At 36.7% G+C, this 9,070-nt stretch overlaps 1 pseudogene; it reads right to left on the reverse strand.

Moving 5' to 3' along the window:
- Positions 1-7,407: 7,407 nt before the first annotated feature.
- On the reverse strand, positions 7,408-8,922 carry LOC113610141 (N6-adenosine-methyltransferase non-catalytic subunit pseudogene; annotated as a pseudogene).
- Between the last annotated feature and the right edge of the window lie 148 nt (positions 8,923-9,070).

The raw sequence follows: 9,070 nt of genomic DNA on the forward strand, positions 1-9,070 counted from the left end.
TGTCTTGGCTATTGTAAGTGCTGCTATGAATGTTGAGGTACATGTATCTTTTCAAATTAGAGTGTTCTCTGGATATATGCCCAGGAGTGGATTGCTGGATCATACGGTAATTCTATTTTTAGTTTTTTAAGGAACCTCCATACTGTTTTCCATAGTGGCTGCACCAATTTACATTCCTTTCAACAGTGAAGGAAGCTTCCTGTTTCTTGGGGGAATATTAATATACCATAAAATTCATCCCTTTTGTGTGTATGATTCAATGATACTTAGTCATTTACAGAGTTGTGCAACCATCACCACAATTCAATTTTAGTACAATTCCATCAACTTCCCAAAGTCCACATGTCCTGTGATAGTTAATCCCCCTTCTCATGCCCCAGAGCAGGCACATACTCAACTACTTCTGCATCTATTGATTTGTCTTTTTCTGGACATTGAAGTTCATTCATGCTGTAGCATGTATCAATATTTTGTTCATTTTTATTCCTGAAGCGTATACCAGGGTATGGATACACCACATTTTGTCTATCCACTAGTTGATAGACATTTGAATTGATTCCACTTTTCACTACAGTGAATAACGTTACTATGAACATTCATGGGCAAGTCTTTGAGAGGACATATATTTTCACTCCTTTTGGGTAGACATCTAGAAGTAGAAATGCCAAACTGTTTTCTAAAGAGACTGTCCATTTACATCCCCACCATATGTGCGGATTCCCATTTCCTTATATCTTTGCTGATGCTTGTTACTATCGGTCTTTTTTGTTGTAGACATTATGGGCGTATGAAATGGAATGTCTTTGTGCTGCAGAAGATTCAAGAATATTGTAAAGGATTATCAAGTCAAAATATTAAGTAATAGTGCTGTGCAGAACCACACTGAGGCAAGAAAGAACGTCAGTACTTATTTAAAATTTGGATATTTGTTTACCATCAATTTTACATTAATTTTTATATTTTTAAGTATTGCATTAAAATAGTATTTATCTGGATTGCTGAGTTTTTGGTGCCTCTTTCAATCTTCACCTAAGGTAAGTGCCTCAGTCACCTCCCTGTACTCCATGGTAGTTCAAAAAGGCTCTCAGGGTTACCTGACATCCATCACCAAGATCATTAGGTAGAAAGGCCTGGAGGTGGCATCACATGGAGCTTTCAGGTAAGGAAACGTTTTTGCATGAATGAAGGTGCTCAATGGACAAGTAAAATGAAGCCATATTATTGACAGCCTCAACCAGATACGTAATATAAATAATAAGAAACCTGAAAAATCATCGGAATGGGAGCTGCTACCACATGCCCAAGATGTTAAAAAATAGGTAATTGGCTTTGACCATAGCAGTGTAAACATATTTAATGGGATATAATCATTAAATGAATATGAAGTATACTCCAAATTTGGTGGTATCTTTTTTCATTTTAAGCATTTTATTTGGTTGTATCTTTAATATATCAATTCTTGTGGAACTCCATTTTGAAAATATGGATCCAGAACATTTACTTTTTACTCTACTATATTTTTTACATTTACATTTTACTATAACTTTTGAATATATATATTTTAAACTTCTTAATATTAATTTGGATGTGTCTTCTAACATTAAAATTTCGTCCTTATAGCATGTGATGAATTCATGCCTATTTATCTAAAGGCCCTTAAGAAGTTAAGACCTGTTACCAAATGTGTTTGCTTTAAAAGGTAAAGATTAATGCTAAGGTCTTTAAAACTGTCACAAAAGGAAAGGGTTAGGCACATTCTCAAAGGTATGTATTTAATGTCTTGTCTTTTTTTTTTTTTTTTTTGCTATTATCAACTAGTTTTGTGGGATTCTACTTGAGATAGGAAGTGTCTCTGTGTACACGTAATTTTTTACATTGGGAGGTTGGGATTTCTCTCTTTCTGACATTGGTGCTCAATTCATAATGAATCAACACACTTTGAGGCTGCCCGAGGGAGCTTGAGCAGAAGGGGGGACATTTGAAGATTTAATATTTAATCCTGAATATTTTAGTCCACCACAAAATTTAACACATTTCTCAGTATGAAAATGTATGAGGTGGTTCTGATGAAACAGAGGTGAAAATTAGAATAATAGATTCTTCTACTAACGGTGGGAGCTTGAAAAAAATTCACATAACCTCTGATCCTCAGTTTTCTCACCCAGAAGATGATAGTCCTGTATATGAAAAATATATTTAAAAAGGAAACTTAATAAACAAATTCAAAACTGGTCACTTAACAGTTTCCCTTATTGTATAGCATAGGTCTTCCTATAGAATGTTGAGTAAAAGTAGTGGTAGCTGGCATCCTTGTCCTGTTCCTCACTATAAATGTCTATTGCATTTGATATTTGTGGTAGTTTTGGTAGGCTCTGTTATCAGGTTAAAGTAGTTCCCTCATCTCCCTAGTTTATTAGTAGTTTCTACTATGAATTGCTGCTGAATTTTATTGGATGCTTGTTCTGCAGTAATGAGATGATAATTCAAGCTTTCTCTTATATTCTAGTAATAAGAGTGAACCACACTAATAAATGTTTAAAACAGTCTTTATGCTTGAAATAAACCCACCTTGGTCATGGTGTATTTTTTAACATTGCTGTATTTGTTTTGCTTATAATCGGTTTATGATTTTTTCATTAATATGCCATCAACGTTCTGAAAGAGGTGTGATGTCAACAATCTTACAAATGTCACTACTCAACTGATTTACATCCATGATAGATTTGATACAGTTTATAGTGAATCCAGGGGAGACTCACTAATCTCCCCTCCAAGATGAGTAAGAACTCAGCAGGCCGGACTGAGAACTGGTATGCGATGTCTCAAACACCTGGGCAGTTTTAAGGGTAAAGAAAAGATTTAAGATTTTATGGTTGCAATGCTTGACCTAAAACTAAGCAAACTGAGATGTCACCAACTTCTAGGCAGAAAAAAAACAATATTAGATGTGCTAAGAATTTTACAGAGTAAAAGACTCCAGGGATAAAGCAATGTATTACTACTTTGGGGAAAGTAAACAAGGTCATAATTTTCGAACTAGGTGGCAAAAATAGGGACTGCAGCATATTCATGAAAATCAGGAATAATCTTTTTTTTTTTTATATTGACTTAAACTCCAGTGTACCTTTGAGCAACATTAACCACTCAGTACAAATTACTTCAACGGCACTAATCAACCCATGTTCTAAAAAGCACAATTTAAAAATAAGGGTGTTTTTTTTTTTTGCAATGTAAGATTTGAGGATAATTAATTTTAATTTAAAATTATTGCATTATTATAGATAAATATAAAGCAATTAGAGTAATTGAAAGACATATTAGGAATTAGTTCCGACTGAGATAATCTGATGATAAAAATCTTGCTGGGTTTTCAAACATATTTTGTTCCATCTCCCACTAAACATTTATGAAATATCAGCTGTTGGCTCAGTATTTGGCTTCTTCATATGTGCCAGCAGAAATGACATTTCAAATGGCCTTATATCATAGAAATTCAAGATATATTTAACTCTTTTCTGATCCTCAAAAGTTCTATAAATGTGGGTAGGCTACTGTCAATGTCTAGAACAGGCGCGTCTGTTCATGTGTATTACCAAACCAGAGTGAAGACTGAAACAGGTGTCCCACTCTTCAAACTTACCAGATTTTAGACATGTTATAGTAAAGACATTATCATCTCTAATTTCAAAATCATCTAGATTTGTTAATCTAGAAATTTGAATTTTCTAGATTTGTTAATCTAAATTTGAATTTTCTAGATTTGTTAATCTAGAAAATTTGAATTTTCTACATAGACTGTCACGTCATTTGAAAATGACATGATTTCCCATCTATATACCTTTTTTTGCCTTTTCTTGCTTTATTGTCCTAGCTAGGCTTTTCCAGTACTATGCTGAATAGGAGTGTTGAGAATGGACTTAAATATCCAATTACTATTACAGTTTTGCTGACATATGTTTGGATATTTATCTCATGCATCAAAGCTACTGAGCAGTATGCTACCTTACTGACCCCTTTGGTTTTGCTCCAGAACCTGCCCTGATGGCTGTGGTTTAGACTAGCAATTATTTAATTGAGTTGAGGTATTGTATTAGTTTCCCAGGGCTGCTGTAACAAAATACTGACGCACAGATGGCTTAAAACAAGAGGAATTTATTGCCTCACAATCTGGATCTAGAAGTCCAAAATCAAAATGTCAGTAGGGACATACTCTCTTTAAAAACTGTAGGAGAGAATCCTTCCTTGCCTCTTCTAGGTTCTGGTGTTTGCCGGCCATTTTTTTGTATCCTTTGGCTTATAGAAGCATCATGCCAAACTTAACCTCTGTCATCACATGACTGTCTTTAACCTAGTGTCTTTCCTTTTCTCATGAGCACATCAGTATTATTGGATTAGATACCCTTCCTCCTCCAGTATTTGAAAAAAAAAAACCTAATTACATCTACAATGACCTTATTTCAAATAATGTCACATTTGAGGTAAGGGAGTTTAGGACTTACACATACCCTTTGAGGATAATTCAGCAATAATAAGTATAATAGATTTTTTCCCCTGTCCATCTCATCCTCTCTAGGACGTCACAGCTTTCTATATGCTGTGTTTGTACTCCATGGCTATTTTGCTTGGACCACAGGTTGACTGCTCAGGGAAGCCTAGTGACCTAACCTACGCCATTCAGTTTCTCTTCCTGAATTTGAATTCAACAACTGCTATCTTTTTTTGTTGTTTGAACTGAGAAAATTTGTGTTGCAGAGTCCAAGCTCATACCGCTCAACATAACAAGCCAATAAATGGAGAGGAGGTGTTGGGACAAGGAATAGCAACTTTATTCAGAAAGCCAGCAGACTGAGAAGTTGGCATACTAGTTAGTGTCCCAAAGAACCATCTTACCCAAGTTAGAATACAGGCTTCTTTTATACTAAAAGGGGAGGAAGGGCAGCTGGTTATTGCAGACTTCTTGGTGCTCACCCGACCCCAGAGAGGATGTGATAATCCTTTGATCTTGCAGCTGTCCATATATGTCTGGTCACATGTTCCTATAAACCTTCAACAAGACAAATGTTATTTTCTGTTCTGCATCTTTTTATCTCTATATGAATGAAAAGTGTTTTGTGTTTAAATGTCACATCCTGGGATGCAGAGCCTTGAGAAAGGGCTATTATGTATACTCAGGCTATAGGCAACATTCTTTTAGACAAAGGTGCAGAGCCAGCATGACTAAGCACGGGCAACAGAGCACAAAGTTTAGAGGTAAAAGAATACTTCCAATGTGGAGTCAAGTTTGTTCTTCTCTGCTACTTTTGGACATAGTATATGACTGCCACCATGCTGAAGCAAAGCCAGTCTTCAGAAACAGAGGGAGAGAAGAATGTGTCCTTCACATGCAGAACAGAGATGACAGACCATGAAGTTCTAAGACTAGAGAGAGAGAGAAAAAATGTCAAAAAGATATGAATCCCTGAGAGCTTCATACTTCTTGGTTCTAGATCTTCAAGAGGTTCAAGAAAATTCTTATTCTGTTGTTCTGTGAATCATTTTAACGAACTACCCTATTTTGAATAAGCTGCTTAGAAGTAGCTTGACCGAGATGCAAGGAGAAAGAGTTTCAAAAATGAGAGAAAATCTCAGATTTAATGTTCTTCACAAAGATGTAAATAGATGTTTTACCTGTGCAATAAAAATAAGCTAATTGCATGCACATGGAAAAGTAGTTAGTTGAAAAAAAGAAATGTAGTGAAAGTAAAATTTAAACTGCAGAAAATTGACTTAACAGATAGGAGTTTGGAAGTTTCCTAGAAAAGAAATTACAGGATTATAGAATGTGACCATTCTTAAGACTTTTGATCCTGTTTCAAAATTGCTATAAAGAACACTTGAACTAGTTTTGTCACAATTTATATGAGACAACATTCATTTTGCCTTAGTCTAACATTGAGCATTCCTAGGGTTTTAAACTTTTGCCAGTTATGAATCCCAATGTTTTATCTTTTCTTCAAACTGCAAGGGTTTTGTTCATCTAGTAGTCCAGAAAATTTTCATGCCTGTGAATTATTTCACAAATTTTATTAATATATGAAAAAATACAGAAAACTTCACAAATTATACATGCACAGTGCGATGTATAGTCACAGTGTCTACACCTATGCAGCCAGCACTAAGATCAAGAAGCAGAATATTACCAACACCCTAGGAACGCTCTCATTTGCCTGGCCAATTATACCATCTCCCAAAGAAAACCAACTCTCCTTCTAAACCCATAAATTAATTTTACTTATTTTTTAATCTTATATAATGAAGCATGAAATCAGTGTCTGGTTTTTTCCACTGAGTAGTATGTTTCTGAGATTCATGAATGTTTTCAAGTACTGTAATTCACGCATTCTTACTGTTTCTCCTTTTATGAAATGTCACAATTTACTTATTCATTTTACTGTCACGAACATTGGATTCTTTCCATTTGTTGGCTATTATGGACGATGGTGCCTTCAAGTATCAATGATTGTGAATTTACTAAATTTTTTCTTTTCAGTCTCTTCCAATTTTTTTAAAAGGTATAAAGTTTCATTAGAAAAATCATATGCAAAATAAAAAATATATTTATCAAGAACAATAATGGCATTATTTCATTCAGCAAATTCATTTAAAACATGGGTTACAGTATAGAAAGAGAAATGACAACATAAAGTCTCACACAACTAACTGATCTGGAAAACCAGTCCCTTAAAAGGCAACTGTAGTTCCATTTTCCAAGCTCACTTCTTAAGTTGAGGGTCTTCTGTAATTGGTTTTACATTATTTTCTCCATAACAAGTTTAAAGATGCATGTCATTTCCTCATCACCAAGTACTTTATTCCCCAAAATGTTTAAACCAAGTACCTGATAACCAGATGTCTCTGATGCCTCCAATTCTTTTATTTTGTTAAGGAATATGAAACTGTTTTGAAAGTCAATCCAAGATCAAGTCCATACCAAAGTTCTAGCACTTGGATATTTGTCCTTGTTCACTTTTTAGGAAGTATGATTAACAGTCATCAGTAGCTGCGCAACTGAGATTATAATGAGTATTTTTTTTTCTCTTTGTAAAGTCTGCCTACTAGGTTCTACCTCTTCCCTGCCCAACCCTGGGAGCTCCACCCCCCCAATCAGATTTAGATTTGGGAGGAGGTGATTTTGTTCCAAGTGTCTCAATTTCTTCTGTGGTCAGATTATATGAGTTATTTAAGATTTTTCAAAAAGGAAGAAAAAAGAAGTCTCTTTTTATGGTTTCAACAAGAAAATATTAAAAGCCTAAGAGAGGGCTTCCCTGGTGGCGCAGTGGTTGAGAGTCTGCGGGTTCGTGCCCCGGTCCAGGAAGATCCCACATACCGTGGAGCGGCTGGGCCCGTGAGCCATGGCCCCTGAGCCTGCGCGTCCGGAGCCTGTGCTCTGCAACGGGAGAGGCCACAGCAGTGAGAGGCCCGCGTACCAAAAAAAAAAAAAAAGCCTAAGAGAAGTTTACCAGCTGTCCCAACTCCATTCCGTCAAGGCTGTCAAACAGCTTCCCACTTGCTGTGACAGCAGTGGCAGGATGTCCATTATCAACTACTGTCAGCACTAGTATGATAATCCAGATTGGGTCTTTTTCACTGCTCACTTTATTTCTAAAAAGCAAAAGCCTTTGTAATTAGTTGAAATCTATAAATTCAGTCTCTGAAAGTGAGGGTATTTGTGTTGTTCCATTCTGTTCGGTTACATGCACATGACAAAAGACAGGATGACTCATTTATTCTGGACAAAACCAGACAGTGACAGCTGCAACAGAGGTTGGCTAAAATACTCCTGCAGCTTGGAGAAACTAAAGCAAAGTGCTTTAGTTCCACCTCTTCCTCCTCCTCTGGGAGCTCCACCTCCCCGATCAGATTTAGATTTGGGAGGAGGTTATTTTGGTCTAAGTCTCTCAATTTCTTCTGTACATCCAGTCAAGTAAGAATTTGGGGCACTGAAGTAGGATGCCTATGTTTCTGCATACGTAGTTGCTATTTGTAAGAGTTGGTCCAGCTGCAAGCCAGCCTGGTGGAATTGTACTATCTCTTCCAAATAAATGAAGGCGTCTTCTACCAAGACAAAAAAGTTCAATTATATGAAAAATTTCTACGGGCTTTTCTATATTGCCAATTTCAGGTTCTTCTGTGATAATCAAGTCAATGTCAACAATAGCATGAATGAAGTCCCATCTGTGCTATGCTCAACAGTTCCTTTGATCCCCATAAGGCAGTGTTCCTTTGTTCTCTGGAAGACGGCCTTTGGATCTAAAGTCTTGGTCTTCCCAGGATTGTTTTTATTGGTTTTAATCCAACAAATATCTTCACATCTGTATGTTTACTTGCATAAACACACTCTTCCAAGGTCCAATCCTTCCCCAGAACCACACCAGAGAAAAATAAATGATCGAGGTGCTGCAATCTCATCAATTTCTAACTTCATAATGTCACCCCAAGTCCAGCATTTTTCATTAGCAGTGATGCCAGTCTCTCTGTAATATTCTTCTAAAGGGGGTTCAAGAAGAATCACATCGAATTTGGGTGTTAGTTCTCTGATGTCAAAGGCTTCTATATCTGCTTGTAAGTACATAGGAGGAGTGTTAGATTTATCTGTTAACATCCTTCAGCCTGATGAGCTCCCTCAGTTTAGGGTATTCTTCAAATCTGTCAGCCAAACCTACATCTCTGATGAAATTTTGAGCTCTATGTCCAGCGTCTATAAAATGTTGGCAATAATCATTATGGGGATTTAAACTCTGTGTTCCCTTAAGAAAAGTACTAGAATCTTTGTAAATCTCTTCTTCATATGGCAAAATCTCTTCCTCCTGTTGCATTTCTTCTTTTTTTTTTTTTTTTTTTTTGCGGTACGCGGGCCTCTCGCTGTTGTGGCCTCTCCTGTTGCGGGGCACAGGCTCCGGACGCGCAGGCTCAGCGGCCATGGCTCGCAGGCCTAGCCGCTCCGCAGTATGTGGGATCTTCCCGGACCGGTGTACGAACCTGTGTCCCCTGCATCGGCAGGGGAACTCTCAACCACTGCACCACCTGGGAA

This window comes from Aethalodelphis obliquidens, unplaced genomic scaffold (assembly GCF_003676395.1).
Source record: "Aethalodelphis obliquidens isolate GAN/ISIS:26980383/991018 unplaced genomic scaffold, ASM367639v1 scaffold3, whole genome shotgun sequence".
Lineage (NCBI taxonomy): Eukaryota > Metazoa > Chordata > Mammalia > Artiodactyla > Delphinidae > Aethalodelphis > Aethalodelphis obliquidens.